Genomic DNA, 17388 nt, shown 5'->3' with positions numbered 1-17388 from the left:
CCAGCACCACAATTCAAACGCGTCAATTCTTCGGCGGTCAGCCTTTTTCACAGTCCAACTCTCGCATCCATACATCACAACTGGAAAGACCATACCACGGGTTATACGAATCTTGGTTGGCAGACTAATGTCTCTGCTCTTTACTAGGCGGTCAAGACTAACCATTGCTCTCTTTCCCAGAAGCAGGCGTCTCCTAATTTCATGGCTGCAGTCTCCTTCCGAGGTAATCTTGGCGCCCAAGAACATAAAATCTGTCACAGCTTCCACTTCTTGTCCATTGATGCTCCAGGACTTGATAGGGCAAGACGCCATGATCTTCGTCTTTTTAATGTTCAGTTTAAGCTCAAACCTCTCACTCTCTTCTTGTACGCGCATCAGAAGTCTCTTGAGTTCTACTTCACTTTCTACCATTAAAGTGGTATCATCCGCATATCTAAGGTTGTTGATACGTTTTCCAGCAATCTTCACTCCAGCTGAAGACCTGTCCAGACCGGCCTTCCTCATGATGCACTCTGCATATAGGTTAAATAGGCAGGGCGACAGTATGCAGCCCTGCCTCACCCCTTTCTCAATCGGAAACCAATCAGTAAGACCATGCCCAGTTCTGACTGTGGCCTCTTGCCCTTCATAAAGGTTCCTAAAGAGACAGATGAGGCAACCCACTCCAGTATTTCCTGCCAAGAAAACCCTATGGCCAGTCACAACATTTACTATAGCGCTAGTCAAATACAAGCCCCATTTGCTGCGAATTTGTGAAACAATCTAGGCCTAGCGAAGACTAGGGGGTAGCGAGCGGGCAGCCGTTGTCTGCGGCGGCTGCGTTCCGGCAAGCTCGCGGCATTCTGCGTGGTATATACGTGTTCGTCTGCGAACTCTTCTACTTTCATGAGGTCGCTGTAGGCAATCTATTTCAAAATATTTCACAAAACGCGCGTTCGAAGGCTGTATGAAAAATGAAAACACCGTATACTATTTGGTGCTATTTAAAAGGTGCTCATGCGCTTTAATCGGGTGCTAACGTGCCTCTTCAGTTCACATATGGTGCGAGGTCCGCGCCTCGAGAAAAATAGTGGTTTCACCGCGCTAACACAAAGAACGAAAAATGAAGACAACACCACGGAGCGTGAACTAACAGCTGGTTTTAATGGAAGAAACGGAGTCATTTTATAGACCAACATCGTGTTTGCAAACAAAAGCGGCGCTCGCGGCGTCGCAGTCGAGGGGGTTAACGCCCTATGATCACGGAACCGAAATATTTCTAAGCAGTTTAATTTCACGAGACACCTATGATGTCCTTGTTCGGTGCAGAGTAACCATCCTAGAACAGATAGGGATAGTATCGAATCTCATGACCGATGCGAAATAGTTTTAAAACACCGCGAAATGTGTGGGGGTGCAAGCTGGGAGGATAGATCGCCTCCGCAATGACGCAGCATACTTCTTCAAACCGGCCACCACTTCTGGTGCTTGGCGAAACCAAAAAAAAATCTTGCGGTAAGTTGCGTTTACTTGTGTGAAGCAGTGGTGGCCGGTCGTTAAACATTCGCCAGCGCTTTGAAGAAGTATGCTGCGTCATTGCCGAGGTGGTCTACTTTTAAAACTCCCCCGAATAATGTATGTTGTGAATCCGGACACCCCCAAAATGCTCATGTAGCGAAACACGTAGTTTTGTTTACAGTCTGATATGCTGCCGCATGGAGTAAATTAGCTTCGTAATACTGTCCCTCACGTGATACATCCTAGACAGAATTACATTTAACAGGCAGTTGTCAAACGCTGTACGACAATACGGACCGAACGAGAGTCGCGCATTGCAGCAGACGACAGCGCAGCTGGCGATACCCGCCGCGACTGCCTCCAGCTCCGGAGCGTCTGCTAGCGACAGCGCCGGTGGTGCATTGCCGTCTGCAACTGTGCGCGGTCAGTTTATCGTGCCGTCAACGGTCCCACAAGTCGTCAGACTTGCAGTACTTGTAAGGGAATGTAGTGTGCCATGCAACATAATGTTGGGGCGTGAGACAAGAAGCTCACCAAAAAATGAGAAGGGCTCAACGCTGCTGAACCGAGTAAAATGTTGCGGTAAGTTGCGTTTACATGTTTTTCTATGGGTCGCCCTCTCAACTCGCACCCGCATACGCTTCGTGGTATTTTAAAACTACTTCGTCTCGTTAATGAGATTTCATATTTTCGTGATCTGTTCTAGGATGCTCATGGTTTATCTCTACCGAATAACGATCGAGATCATAGGTGCGCCGTGAAATCAGAAAATTGCTTCGAAATATTTTGGGTCCATGTATTCCTATCGGCGCTAATCCTAGTTTTCACCCCCAACCGGCCCAGCCTGGTGACAGAAGCGCCACGGCATCGCGCTTACGTCACAGATCGGTGTTGGTCTATACACAAAAGCATGATCGTCATCAGACAAACATAAAGACACGAGAAAACCTGAGGAAAGCAATCATCGTAGGCTTCAAAGGCATACAGCTAGACACACTCATCGCGATAATCTAAGCAGATCAGCTTCGTTCGCAGACAACGACAGCGATACATTGCTGATACACATATCGGCCCCGATGGATTTTATTTCGAACGCTTCTCTTGATTTCCCTTTCGGTTTCATTACTAGAATGCGAAGTAACAGCAGTTTTTTTCAAATTGAGGCTGGCATTAGCAGTGCTGACAATGCGTAGCCAGCTTTCCTGGATGCGCGATGGATTTGCAATTGTTGCCATGCTCATTTAGCTTTTTGTTTATGCACCTGCCCGTTTGGCCGACATACTTAATTCCGCATGAGAGGGGAATGGAATAAACCACGCCGGTATCGCATTCGACGTGTTTCCTCTCATGGTTTGTAGGGCAACGTAGTTTGGGTGTCTCATCAAGTCCGTTTATTTTCGCGCAGAACCCCGACAGCATTTTTGGTGTCGTGAACACCACAGGAACATCGTGCTTGCCTGCAATCTTTTTGAGACCGTGCGATACTCCGTCTACGTACGGAGTACGGAGATGTATGCTTTTGTTTCCTGCGATGATTCCTTTCATCGGGTTTCCTCGTGTCTTTACGTTTGTCTGATGGCAATCACGTTTTTGTGTCTAAAATTACTCCATTTCTTCCATTAAAACCAGTTGTTAGTTTGCGATCCGTAGTGTTGTCTTCATTTTTGTTCTTTGTGTTAGTGCGGTGAAACCACTATGAATAACCAACTAGGTCCAATTCTCGCCATTTTCGAGAAAAATACCTAGCCATTTATCGCCTGCTGTGGTCCGCGGACCTGGCGCGGACTTTACAAATCGGAAATGGGTCGTCACGTGACGCTTGGTCCGCGGGCCATAACAGGTACGTAGTCGGTCGTGTGGATACACCTTAACGAGTGCTGCATTTAAGCGTCAAACTGTGTGTTATGATCTAGTATATGATTGTGACGCCACCAACCACCACGGTGGAACGCGCGCAAAGATTGTGCTCGCAGGCAGCGATATAGAAGCGCAACGGATCTTTTCGTGTTCCAAAGGCTTTTAAGCGAATATAATGGCATCTGGGTTCGCTTTTATTCCTCCCAAACACTCTCAGAATCCAAACAAAGGACGCCGGTCAAAGTACGTTACAAGTTTCATTCGCAATTCGGGAAAGCCATTGAGGGGACTTCGTTCGCTATTGGCCCGTGGGCCAGCCACGCTAGGGCTATATTTCATCTATTGTGTGTGAACGGAGTAGAACAGCAGGAGTTATGATATTTAGCTTTCCTACCAAGATTCTGAGAATACGCATAGCTTTGCGAACTAAAATATGCATACGCTATTGCAATTATATTCGCTTTTGCTGCTCTTACTTTGCTCAAATAGCGCCATACCTTCCCGCCTGTCATCATCATCATCAGCCTGATTATAACCACGGCAGGGCGAAGGCCTCTCCCATATTTCTGCACTTAACCCGGTTCTGTGCAAGCTGCATCCACTTGACCCCTGCGAACTTCTTAATCTCATCCGCCCACATAACTTTCTGCCGCCCCCTGCTACGCTTTCCTTCCCTTGGAATCCAGTTTGTTACCCTAAGTGACCATCGGGTATCCTCTCTTCGCACTACATGTCCTGCCCATGTCCATTTCGTCTTCTTAATTTCCACTAGAATGTCGGTAACTTGTGTTATTTCTCTGACCCACTCTGCACGCTTTCTATCTCTTAATGTTACCCCTACCATTTTACGTTCCATCCCTTACAAAAATGTCTATGATCACTTTATGCGATATCTTTAGACAATATGATCATAGAAGCTATCGACCATCAAAAGAAAGTCCTTAGAGCACGTATGATCTATGTATGATCTCCCTTCCGACAATTGGCCACCGTGATTGAACAGAATGTATTTACATAGAACGTATTTATACCTCCTATGATTAGCCTATTGATAGCGTATATGGACACTGTAACGACTGTGTTCCGATAATTGGCCACCGTTATTTTAAAGAATCGTGTTCATAAAAAGTATTAATACCTTGTGTTATGCTAACTATATTTCAAGTGTCCAATAATAACGTGTATTTTACTCACTATTCACATGCATGTAATATTTCATGAAAAGTGAGAGTGGCGAAAGAAACAGATGCAAATTCATACCTTCATTTATTGCACAAACCCTTGACACAGAAACACTTGGTTTCCGACGGCAACGACATTGTGTGTTTGATGTACCAGCCATATCAAAATTTATCATGGTGTCACCTAGAAAAGAAATATACATGCTCAAAATTTTTCTGCCAATTTCGCACGCTTTGTGCTAGCATCACACACATCTCTCTTCACTCAGATGCCTGTTTTTCCTCAAAATATTCTAACTAGTTTCCAACCACTTTCTGTACAAACTAGTACCTGCAAAACAACCTCAGGAGATAGAGACTATTGCTGTGTTTAGTTGTATTCCTTTTGATCCTCTATATCATTCGACATTAGTTTATCACAATAGGGGCCCAGGAAACAAAGGAGTGAAATTTACACGCCAGTATGCTTGGTCATCAGATAAACTCTCTCTTCTGCCATTTGCTACATCAAGCAAATACACATGTTGAGCGGCAACGTATCAGTATGTATACATACATTTTGGTACATGCTACCAGCAAGTGATGCCACTATGCCTGTTTGCTCCCATTTTTCCTGAGTGATGGCTATGTTTGCCATAGCAGATGACACACACACATAAGTAATTACTGAAGGAGACCAGCTACACCAAGCACCTAGGGGAATACAAGAGCGATAATAGGGAATGATGAAGTATATTATAGTTAGCCTACAATATGCAGTCACACATACTTTTTGCTACATATGCAGGTAACAAGTCTCAATAGTGTATTCCCAGAGAGTAAGAAAATAAGAAAGTGCCACTCATGCCCATCTTTTCCTTTCAAGAGCTTGTCACCAAGGTAAAATCTTTATCACATATGAAAGCAAAATTTAGAATACCTTTCTTTCATAAGAAGTCCACATGGATGCTGCTACGTCCCACTGCTACTTGTCCAGGAAGTCAGGTTGCCTTGTTACTTGTCGGCACAGACCACGGCAACAGGGTGTCTCCAGATATGGTCGAATGAAGCAACAAGAGGACTGCATGTACATATGAGAACACTAGTCAGAACAGCAGGAAGAAAGATTTTTTGAATAATAAAGGAAAAGTCAAATGCACAAGTAAAAGAAACATAGGAGGAGTATTTCATATGGTTGCTGAGTGACAGCATGAAAAGCCCAGAATTGAAAATGCAATGCTTCACTGAGGAAAATTACATAATCATAAAATACATAAATACATAATAATCTAGGTAATCTCAGGAATAGTGGCAAGTCTTACGTAGGCACTATCTTTTGGAGATACGTGGAAAGACAAGTCAGATGGGGTAGTAAAAAATGACTGGTTTGGTTTATGTGGTTTAACATCCCAAAGCAACCCAGGCTATGAGAGATGCTGTAGGGGAGGACTTCAGAGCGTTTGACGAGCTAGGGCTCTTTAACGTGCACTGACATTGCACAGGACATGAATGCCTTTTTGCTTCAATTTTGAGCTTACTGCTGAACTGATCGTACTCAAAATAGGTTGGCGCTACTTTTATTTAAATTTAGACAAGGTCCTTTTGAGGATACAAGACTTGCATGTGTCCCAGACACATTCAGGGAGACACACGTTGGCCCTGTACAAAGGCCTAAAACGTGGAGAGCTTGTCTCATTAAAACCCACCCGGCCCCGCATAATCACTTTTTGGTACCTAATATTGCCTGCTTTGGCTCGTCAATAGCAGGCTACCGACAGTAGGAGCTAAATTATTTCATCCTTCAAAAATCATGCAGCTTACTGCTGGAATATGCAGTCACACATAATTTTTGCTGCATATGCAGTTAACAAGTCGTAATAGTGTATTCCCGAGAGTAAGAAATTAAGAAAGTGCCATAAATGTCCATCCTTTCCTTCAAGAGCTTGTCACCAAAGTAAAATCTTGATCACATATGAAAGTCAAATATAGGAGAAATACCTGTCTTTTATAAGAAATCCACATGGATGCTGAAGAAACCATGCAGCTACGTCCCACTGCTACTTGTCCCGGAAGTCAGGTTGCCTAGTTTTTACTTGTTGACACAGACCACGGCAACAGGGAGTCTCCAGATATGGCTCAATGAAGCATCAAGAGGACTGCATATGCATACGAAAACACTAGTCAGAACAGCAGGAAGAAAGTTATTTCGAATAATAAAAAAAGGAAAAGTCAAATGCACAAGTAACAGAAACAAACAAGGAATACTTCATATGTTGCTGAGTAACAGCATAAAAAGAGAAGCACAGAATTAGAAATACAATGTTCCACAGAGGCAAACTACAGTAAAATGCTTGTGCACAAAATTCTCTTCTAGAGTGGAAGATTCAGTGATATATGCAAGGGGTTACGTTTACCTATTGTGCATGCATACGGTACTATAGGAATACAACAAGGTTGACGACTGGGCACGTTGGTATGGGTTCATACTGCACCAGCCAAAAGATGAGACACAGCAAAGAGGAGGACAGGACAAGGCTGGACTATCAACTGAATCTTATTGATAAGAAGAAAACAACGAAGACTCCTTCCGAAAAGCTCGCGCACAACCCAACCGGTGGAATGGCAGGAAATTGGGAAGAAGATGAAGAAAATTCAAAGCCAATTCCAAGTCAAGGCCTAACTAACGACTTTTCTAATAGATGAAGTTCCTTACAATGAAGGCTAACAGACGCCTTAGCCACACACTTGTCCTCGGCTTTAGCAATGTAAAATGCTTCAACGAACTCTCTGCAGAGTTGATTACCATTGCTGTAAACTACACCCGTATTGTTGAAGTCAGGCGCACAAAGGGACGGGTCATGCTCCGACTTACACTCTCGGGATTGCACATGTAGCGCAAGATTAGAACTCGCCTTCCCTCCCAGAGAATTGGAGTGCTCCGTCAGGCGCACATTTAGACATCTGCCTGTCTGCCCGTAGTAGCACCGGCCACAATTCAACGGAACGTGGTAGACCACATTCTTTCTGCAGGTGGTGAACTTTTTCTTATGTGATACTGCACAACGAAAACTATCACGAGGTACACTGTCGAGCCCCTTTCTAACTCTAGCGCACAAGGCTCCTATCTTGTTTCTCGCTGTAAATACAACGGGCAGACAGGCAGATGTCTAGGCAAGATTCTCAGGAGCTTGCACAGTAATCGAGTTCAAAACCACTGTAGTCCTTTCAAAAGTGCTGCAAAAGGTTACGCATTCTTCACTTGCAAATCAGCGCAGTGACAAATAAATGGGCTCAGATAAGATTTGAACAACCTAAACATCTGTGACAGATTTTCTCTTCTTGGGCTCCAAGATTACCTCGGAAGGAGACTAGCCATGAAATTAGGAGATGCCTGCTTCTGGGAAAGGGAGCAATGGTTAGCCTTGACCGCCTAGTAAAGAGCAGAGACATTAGTCTGCCAACCAAGATCCTTATAACTCGTGCTATGGTCTTTCCAGTTGTGATGTATGGATGCGAGAGTTGGACTGTGAAAAAGGCTGACCGCCGAAGAATTGACGCGTTTGAATTGTGGTGCTGGCGAAGACTCTTGAGAGTTCCTTGGACTGCCAGAAGATCAAATCAGTCGATATTGTCGACCATAAACCCTGACTGCTCATTGGAGGGTCAAATTCTAAAGTTAAAGCTCAGCTACTTTGGTCATCTGATGAGAAGAGAGGAGTTGCTGGAGAAAGATTTGATGTTGGGAAAGGTTGAGGGTCGCTGGAGAAGGGGTAGGCAGCGAACGCGATGGTTAGATGGTATCCTCGAGGCACTGCAGATGAAGTTATGTGATGTTAGGAAGATAGTGAGAGACCGGAAAGCGTAGTGTGACATGGTCCATAGGGTCACGAAGAGTCGGACACGACTGTACGACTGAACTGAATATTTCTTGAAGCTAATGGAAACAATCTTCCACGCATTTATTTCAGTCCAATGAACTTTCATTTCAACAAACTTTTTCCTAAGGTCCCTTGAACTTTGTTCAAGTGAAACATCACTGTATGTGTACATATGCTGAGGCAGTCTAAACAGTAACTGAATGTCAGCATGAACATGCACACATATGCACAGTGCAGTCAGCTATATTATGAAACCATGTTTGTCACTGAGCTATTAAAACACAGGTTTACTCAATTTTGCCTCAACTAGAAATAGTAGGTACTACTGCAATAAAACAGCTAACTATATCTCCTGTTTTAAAGCTCTGAAGAGGCCATGAAAAATTTTCTTTAGTGCAGACTATGAGCAAGATTCACCAACATGTCAGTCTTGCGCTAAAAACACAGCAAGAATCATATAACAACACCGACCTGGTTTCAAGCTTTGCTTTAATGAAGCCTGTTACACATCCGCCCTTTATACTCTCAAAAGAAAACAATAAATGCAAAGCATGAACCAGTAAAAATTTTACAGTTATAAAGCAAACACATGAATGCAAAAAACATCAGCATGTGATACCTACCAATTCAATGTCTCCTTTACAGGAAGGATGCTTTAGGGCAGGGCACCCATGGCTGATAGAAAAAACTGCCTCAACAGATTCATGACGCTGTCTGCTTCATATTCAGGCAGCACTCCCTCGATGGCAGATGAAATCTGCTGCAAAAACAGTGTGACAATACAACTGCATCAGCTGGACTGCAAGCATTATTGCCAAACAAGCCGTAAACGCAGTAAAAGAAAGACTTCATTAAATCCATGCTTCTCAAAACCCATAACATACCATTACTTTCCCTACACTCCTAAAGAAAAGCTGTCTCAGAAAATGAATTCCTAGCAACTCTAGGTCACATGCCATAAGTTACCAAAAAACTCGATCCTATCATCTGTTTCAATTCTGACCCTTGTCAGCAATGTCAAACATTAATAAACGAAGAACTTCCATAGTTGCAATTCACTATTCAAAATATGCTGTTTCTCTGTGAAGCTTAAAGGTTCTTAGAAATTAAACAAAACAGAAGACTAAGTTTGAAAGCTCTAATCGCTTAATTCACAGCCAATTGTTAGCTTGACCCACATAACTTGCCACGCCTCCGTTAAAAAAAAAAGAAAAAGAACACTGGGCCTGTACTAAAATAATACGCACTGACCTACTAAGGATATAAATATAACTATTACTGCGTTGAAGTCCGCGAATTGTTATAAATAAAATTATATATCACCCCCCCCCCCCCCCCCCTATCTGTGCTTACTCTAAAGGAAAGCTTAAAAACCTAATTTTACGCGGAAAGTCGTTGCTTATGGACTGTTCCAATAAAGCGGTAACCGCATGAGGCGAGAACCCCTAGCGATCCGTCGCGCGACGCCGCCGCCAACGCCTGTCGTTGTCGCTGGTGCATACCGCACGGAGCGACGGCGCTCAGCGACAGAGGCGCGTTTTCAGCGTTGCTCTGTTACCGCCGCCTCGTCATTCGGTCAAGGGGAATGCAATCACGCTATATCCCATTTTTAACACTAAACAGCATGAAGTACGATAAAACACTGATGAAATTTCGTGTAACGCATCGTATTTTAAAGGGTCACAGCGCAGCGGTGCGTTACTATACACTGCGATGCCGAGTTGCATTGCAAGCAGCGACTTTCTCCTGCTCCTTTCGGAAATTAACAATATCAAGCCACGCTAACCTTTTTCTTTCTTTTATTACCCTTCCAAGCTTTTACTGAATTATCTCGGTGCACTCATATATATACACGGATCAGACGAAGTGAGCGCGTGAAGGCACCAGGTTCTTCGCCCAAACCGGACTAGGAAAACTAACTTCACACGCAATAAAAAGAAAAAGAAAGCCAGAACGGAAGTTGAGCACCCTAAAGCCCTCTGCGATTGGCTGCCTCGCGAGCTGCTTCCGGGCGACACCCGAAATTTTCTACAAACCCAGAAACCGAGCGACGGCGACGAGCGGCAATGCTTTGGCGGCCCTCAGCCCGTCGCGCGACGGCGTCGCGCGGCATGTCGCCGCGAATTGTCGCCTCCATGCGGTTAGCGCATGTGCAAATAGCTCAACGAAGAAACGCTATAAATAAAACAGATAGGTAGCGAGCGATCGCACACATCTGATGGAATTTAAAAATGACAGGTTTTATACGTCTACATAGCTTTTACGCAGTACAAGGCCCATGGCGGAAGTAGAATGGTGGCGAAGGCTGGGCCCAAAAGCGGTTCAGCGGTACCGCAGCATAGCCACAGGTCGGGGGGCCAACTACTCAGATTAGGAAATTATATTACTACAAATTAAAACGTATCAATCAACATAAAAAGAAGACATTTTGATAACTTCGTTTGTGCATGAGGTAAGGTATTTTATAAATACATTCTTAACTTTGTTTTTAAAAAATCTTGCAACACTCTTATCGCCCCACCCCATTGATGTTGCATCGGTCAGGAGGCGCTGCCAGAGGTAACCGAGGCAACGGAGATAACGAAGCTGACGAAGCACGAAACGGTTTCTTATCGCTGTCTGCTGCTCGTCACGAACTGCCGTGGTGCGGGCCTTGGTGCACCCGTGAAAGCGTAATTTAGTTTGCAAGTCTGAAAATGTCCCTTTCGCGAAGATTTTGACGTCCTTGCTGGTCGCTGCTCTGTCGCCGTTTGGTGAGATTTAATATTTCCCTGCAGCCGTGTTTTTTGGTTTCGTCCCCTTCGTCGTGCGGGCAGTGCGAAGTCTTTTTACAGCAGTGTATCGCGCTTAGCTTTATATCGCAAGATGAGCCCGCACAAATTGAGGAAGCGATGTCCTGTGGCACGTTGCGACAGCGTGGGCTCAACCGTCGGTGTCTTACCGCTTCCTGGCTGACTTTCACCGGTGAGCAGATCTGGAGGTTGCGCGCATAGACTCAATGTATGCTCTAATGCTCCTGTGTTAAGCACGTTTGTTGATTCTAAAGCTGTCTGGACTGGTGCGACATTGAAATTGCCTTGAAAACTGCTGTATAATTTCTTCCAAAGAATTTAAACTTGGAGTGATCCCAGTGCTCTATGCTCCACGTATGTTTTGATGCACCTACTAATTCATGACATTTTTATTTCAATTGCAGCTGTCATAGCTTTGTTTTCTGTACATGCATGTTTCTTATCTGGTGATGTTTTGTGGCAGTTACTTCAAGCCTTTTCTATGCCTCGGCTGTGATCATTGAGATGATTAGCGCGCTTAAACAGCGCTACTGTTTGTGCTGTCAACGACATGCATTTTTATCGCTGTGATTTGTTGCTGTATTTTATTGGTTGATGCAATAAACCGTGAACATGAAAACCATAATTGTTCACTTGGTACGCTCTGTGGCGAACTGGGCACGACTGCCCCGTTGCACCAGTGTTTCTGGACCGCACCTTACTGTGCTGAGGGACAAAGTAAATGGCCAAAGAACTTGCATGACTTACAGCAGTATTTGTATTATGAATTTGCATGCGTGGTCTCTATTTGGAAGTGTTGCTGCCTTTCTATGCCGCCACCTTTGCCAACCACTTTCATTGTGCTGGAGCAACTGCTTACAAACAAGGGCGTAAACAACAAACTCAAGTTCATTTAGATGGCAAAGGTTGGCGCGCGCTGAAAGGCAACAACCTTCAAAAAATGCAGGCTCGTCAATGCAACGCGGAGGTTTAAAAAAAAAAAAAAGTTTATAATTCGCGCCAAAGTGAACGTATGGGTGACGTCATTTGACGTCATGGCCCCCCAATTTTCATTGGTCGCTGGAGCCCATGAGCCGCCATGTTTTGTACGTATGGGCGTCTATGGAGCCTTCGCTACCATAGTACATATACCTTGCAAGGCCTCTCTCCATATTTGAAATTTGACGGTTATGGCTGCGAGGCCAAGCGGTTGTTTACCTTTGAAGAATTAGTAATAACTCCGCAAAAAAGCGCCTTAAAGATCTGAACTATGTTGCAAAATGATCGGAAAGAGGCCGCGGACAATCGAGGATCACTTTTTAAAACTTAACTAGGTGATAAAAACGCTAAACAATGAAAAATCTTCCTAGAGCATTGGTCGTGCAGTATGCAGCAAAGTAAAAAATGGGTAAACGCTTGTAATGTAAAAACTGCTCACTTCTGAAACACAAAATTTTCCCCGAGTATGCGCAAAGCGTTTATAAGAAAGGAATGAAAAAGTTTGTCAACTTACATTGAAGATTTCTTGCAGAAAGAACTATTTTCCACGCTCGACGTTGCCAAACAGCAAAACGCCGCCTCTCAGTCACGGGAGTTTTTGCAGATCTTCGGTGCGCAATCACGTGACACATGAAGCTGCATCACGTGTTTTGTGGAGTTCGCATTCTTTCTTTCTTTCTTTTTTTTCCAGTCGCGCTGCCACGCCGCGCTGCTCCATCACGTGTCTTGTGGAGTTCGCTTTCTTTTTTTTTTTTCCAGTCGCGCTGTCGCGCCGCGCTGCTCAGACGAAAGGCGGGATTAGTGGAACGCCGAGCGAGCGTCAGTTCTGTGCGTTCGCTATCTTGTGATTTCGTTCTTTTTCGTCCGGTGGTTTTGTGGGCTGGCTGGTATTCGAGGCGACGCAGAGACTCGGAGTGGCGAGCCCACTTCAGCGATCGTGTGTTTGCTTCCTTCATTGTAATGAAAACTTGAGTTCTTACCGTATGCGGAGCCGCACATATTGAGTGCTTGCGCATGAGTTATTTGCACGCACGCGCGCTCACACACATGCAGCTTTGCAGAGGCGAAAAAGAAATAGCTCTCAAGACTGAGAGCATCATACATTTGTGCTAAATAAACACTAAAAACTGATTGCTGATTTCGTTACTGTTACTCGGAGACAACTTTGCTCTGTGAATATTTTGTGAAACTTTAAACCCATCCTTTTTGCTGTATTGATGACATCACTGCGGTAATACCGTGAAATTGCGCTGTTGTTCGGTGAACACATATCTGTTTTCCTTTTCTTTCCTTTTTTTTGCTTTTGCTGCTGGTCATCTCTGTAATGTCTGCAATGTTTATGCCTGTGTTTATGCCTGTAATGTGTTCCATGTAAACTAGCTTCCTGTTGAGCTGTCACCTGCTGATGTTTGCGAGGGTCCTCGGCACTCTCAAGCAGTGTGCAACTGCTTTCTCGCTGAGGTTCCCCCCTCCCCCCCCCCCCCGTCCTCTGGATTTGAAAACAAAAAATTGATTGATTGATTTATTGAAGGGCGCGTAAATGAAGCCGTCACAGCTTTGATACCGCGCGCTGTCTACGTTGGATAGCCTGCCCGCTTCTCCTTTCATACCTCCCGCACTTCTAGGGAAAAGAAAAAAAGAATGCGTGCGTGCGTGCGCACTGCTGTGTGCTTTGCTCGCGCTGTGTGCTTTGCTCGCAGGGCGACTATACGCCCCCCCTCCTCCAGCTCGAAGCCGCGCTCTGATGGCCAAGCGCCTCCTTGCATCCTTCCCGCGTATTGGATTTGAAGGACAGCTTGCAGCCAACCTCTCGAGAGGGTGGTTGCGACTAGAACTAGCATAACGTTCCCAATGGATCACAGCGGAAGGATGAATATGTTCAGCTACAGCTGGTCGATATTCCGTGTTTCGGGTCAAGTGCGTGTTAATTGTGCCGTAAGGGTGCTTAATTGATTTACAGAGGTCGGTGCCGCGGACCGCAGGTTGCGCGCTGATATAGTTCACGAGGCTGCATGAATGCTATGCGAAGGCTGCGAGCGAGTATGCGTGTTTCTGCTGGCGCATTCTGTGCCGTTGTGTGTGTCAGTTCGCCGCCCCCCCTCTCCCCAGCCGCCGCGCCTTCTCTCCCCCCTCTTCCCTTACCATTAGCGCACTTCCTTACCCTACCCTTGCCCTAAGCTCGCACCTCACCCAGACACCACCTCCAGCAAAAACATAACAAACAAAAGCAGAACCTGTAGAGCGCTCGCTCGGTTGACGCACATGTCCAAAGGCTGCTGGGTGGTGTCGGATAACCTCCGCGAGCGAAACATACGATGCGCGTGGTCAGGAACAGATGGGCTAAGATATGGCCGCTGCCTTGACGGGAGCGGCGGCGCAGAAGTGAATAAGAGAATAAGACAATCGCTAACATACTGAGCGCGGCGAGAGAAAATGTCGGCGGCGGGCGCCGATTTGTTTTCATAAGTGGTGGACAGGGGCGTATGCACAGTGGGGTGGCTCGGATGCGTCTGGGAGCACACTTCTAAACACGATCGGGTCGATAAAGAAAAAAAAATACAAATTCATTTTTTTTTTTGATGAAAATTTGGTCCTTGCCAGGGAAATGCACCCTCCATTTTCCAGTAATTTCGGCGCGTGAGAAGGAAGGCGGAGAAGGGGGAGGGGGGGCTCGTTCGGTAGCTTACTGTACATGTGCATATACCCAATCATTGTGTGTATACCAATATATAATTCTAAAGTTTCGCCCATATAGCTTCTGAGGGATGAGCTACGTGGATCCGAGAGTCCAGGGCGTGCGTCTTAGCATCGCGTGATGTAACCCGACAACACCCACAGCGCGCATTGTCCACTGTAAAGTCGGCGGCGCGGTGCGTTTACCTTCCATTTGTGATGTGTTTGTATTTAATTGTGCGAGCGAGCTCGATAAAAGGACTCAGTGTGCCCTCAGCAAGAGCGGACGCTTGACTAAGAAATACGCGATGAAGAAAGAGCGAAATTGTAACCAGTTAAATTTTCAAAATATAACCTTATACGTTTTTATCTATAATTCATGCAAATTGATCGTATCAATTTTCCGTTTCTATTTCTTTTTTAACAGATGCTATTCATAATAAAAAATGTAATTCAAATATGAGTTGCAATGAATAGCATGCACTCGGTTAGTTAATACTATATACTTTCGATCTGAACATTTTTTCTGACATGCCAAATTGCTTCAATATATTTTAATAGCTGTGTATGAGTGGTATCACCAGAAATAATTTTCGAGGGCGTTATACGGCATCGATAAAAAAATTGCAAAAAAGGCCGAAAGAAGGAGTTCAAAAACTTTCGGAAGGGTTTCTGACATCGAAATTACGCCCCTGCTGTATATTGATAGGAGTATATACAGAGAAGTATATTCACCTAACAACTTGCTATGTACAAACTTTATATGAACTGATTTAAATACACAACAGTAACCGTGTATGAACTTCGTATTTACGCATGTTCATACAGATTAAAAGTACGTACAATATTTATAGAGTCAATAAGGTGTTAATACAGATTCTAAAGACTGTTCACGACCATTTTTCTAAGGGATAGCCCTCTGGGTTGTCCTCAACTTAAGTAGAACTCTCTTGGTTAGCCTCCACGTTTCAGCGCCATCAGTTCAGTTTAGTCGTTCAGTCGTGTCCGACTCTTCGTGACCCTATGGACCATGTCACGCCACGCTTTCCGGTCTCTCACTATCTTCCTAACATCACATAACTTCATAACTTCAGCGCCATAGGTGAGTACAGGTAAGATGCAACTGTTATATACTTTCCTCTTGAGGGATACCGGTAAGCTGCTAGTCATAATCTGCGAGTGCTTGCCAAATGCGCTCCATCCCAATCTTATTCTTCTTGTTATTTCCTTTTCATGGTCCGGATCTGCGGTTACTACCTGTCCTAAGTAGACATATTCGCCTACTACTTCCAGTATTTCGCTACCTAATGTAAACTGCTGTTCCTTCCCGAGGCTGTTGAACATTACCTTAGTCTTCTGCATATTGATTTTCAAGCCTACCTTTCTACTTTTCCTGTCTAGGTCATCAATCATTATTTGCAGTTCATCCCCCGAGTTGCTTAGCAAGGCAATGTCATCAGCAAATCGCAGATTACTGAGGTATTCTCCATCTACCCTTATCCCTAACTGCTCCCATTCCAAGTCTCTGAATACTTCCTCTAAACAAGCCGTGAATAGTACTGGAGAGATTGTGTCTCCTTGCCTAACACCTTTCTTTATAGGAATTTTGTTACTTTCCTTATGCAGAACTATGGTTGCTGTGCAGCCACTATATATATCTTCCAGCACTTTCACGTACGGCTCGTCTACCTCCTGATTTCGCAATGCCTGCATCACCGCCGAGGTTTCAACTGAGTCAAATGCTTTTTCGTAAGCGATGAATGCTATGTATAAGGGCTGGTTATATTCCGAGCATTTTTCTATCACCTGATTGATGGTATGGATATGATCGATAGTAGAGTACCGTTTCCAAAACCCTGCTTGATCCTTTGCTTGATTGCAGTCTAAGGTTGTCCTGATTCTATTAGCGATTACCTTAGTAAATACCTTATATGTAACAGACAGTAGGCTGATTGGTCTGTAATTTTTAAGGTCCTTAGAGTCCCCTTTCTTGTGAATGAGGATAATGTTTGCATTCTTCCATGGTTCCGGTACCGTCGATGACACCATGCACTGCGTATACAGGGTGGCCAGTTTTTCTAGCACGATATCCCCCCCGTCCTTCAGCAAATCTGTAGTTATCTGATCCTCTCCAGCTGATTTCCCCCTTTTCATAGTTCCTAGTGCTTTCTTGACCTCGTCCTTCGTCACTGGTGGAACGTCTGACTGTTTTTCCCTACCGCCAATCTCACTACGGTCCTGACTACTTTGGCTACTGTAGAGATCTGTATAGAACTCCTCGGCTACTTTGACTATCTTTTCCATATTAGTGATGACGTTGCCCGCTTTGTCCCTTATCGCATACATCTGGTTTTTGCGTATGCCCAATTTCTTGTTTACCGCTTTAAGGCTTCCCCCGTTCTTTACAGCATGCTCAATTTTCTCCATGTTATACTTCCTTATATCGGCCACCTTGCGCTTATTGATTAGCTTTGATATCTCGGCCAATTCGATCTGGTCTGTTGGATTGGAAGCTTTCATACTCTGGCGTTTCTTAAATCTTTCGTCTCCTTA

The 17388-nt window shown here is 44.7% G+C and overlaps 1 long non-coding RNA gene and 1 pseudogene across 1 annotated transcript; both read right to left on the bottom strand.

The window, feature by feature from the left end:
* Window positions 1-17388, bottom strand: part of LOC146187541 (uncharacterized) — a 202327-nt pseudogene that overhangs the window by 35157 nt on the left and 149782 nt on the right.
* LOC146187545 (uncharacterized) lies at window positions 4602-12747 on the bottom strand. The gene is made up of 5 exons (XR_014708268.1): window positions 12677-12747; window positions 9016-9152; window positions 6513-6670; window positions 5455-5595; window positions 4602-4719 (listed from the first exon to the last, which is right to left on the bottom strand). It is a non-coding gene; the product is annotated as an uncharacterized LOC146187545 (long non-coding RNA).

Source organism: Amblyomma maculatum, chromosome 6 (assembly GCF_055883805.1).
Source record: "Amblyomma maculatum isolate TAMU_Amacu chromosome 6, ASM5588380v1, whole genome shotgun sequence".
NCBI classification, from domain to species: Eukaryota; Metazoa; Arthropoda; class Arachnida; order Ixodida; family Ixodidae; genus Amblyomma; species Amblyomma maculatum.
The sequence above is the reverse complement of the archived record's forward strand: the minus strand, read 5'-3'. Positions and strand labels throughout refer to the sequence as shown.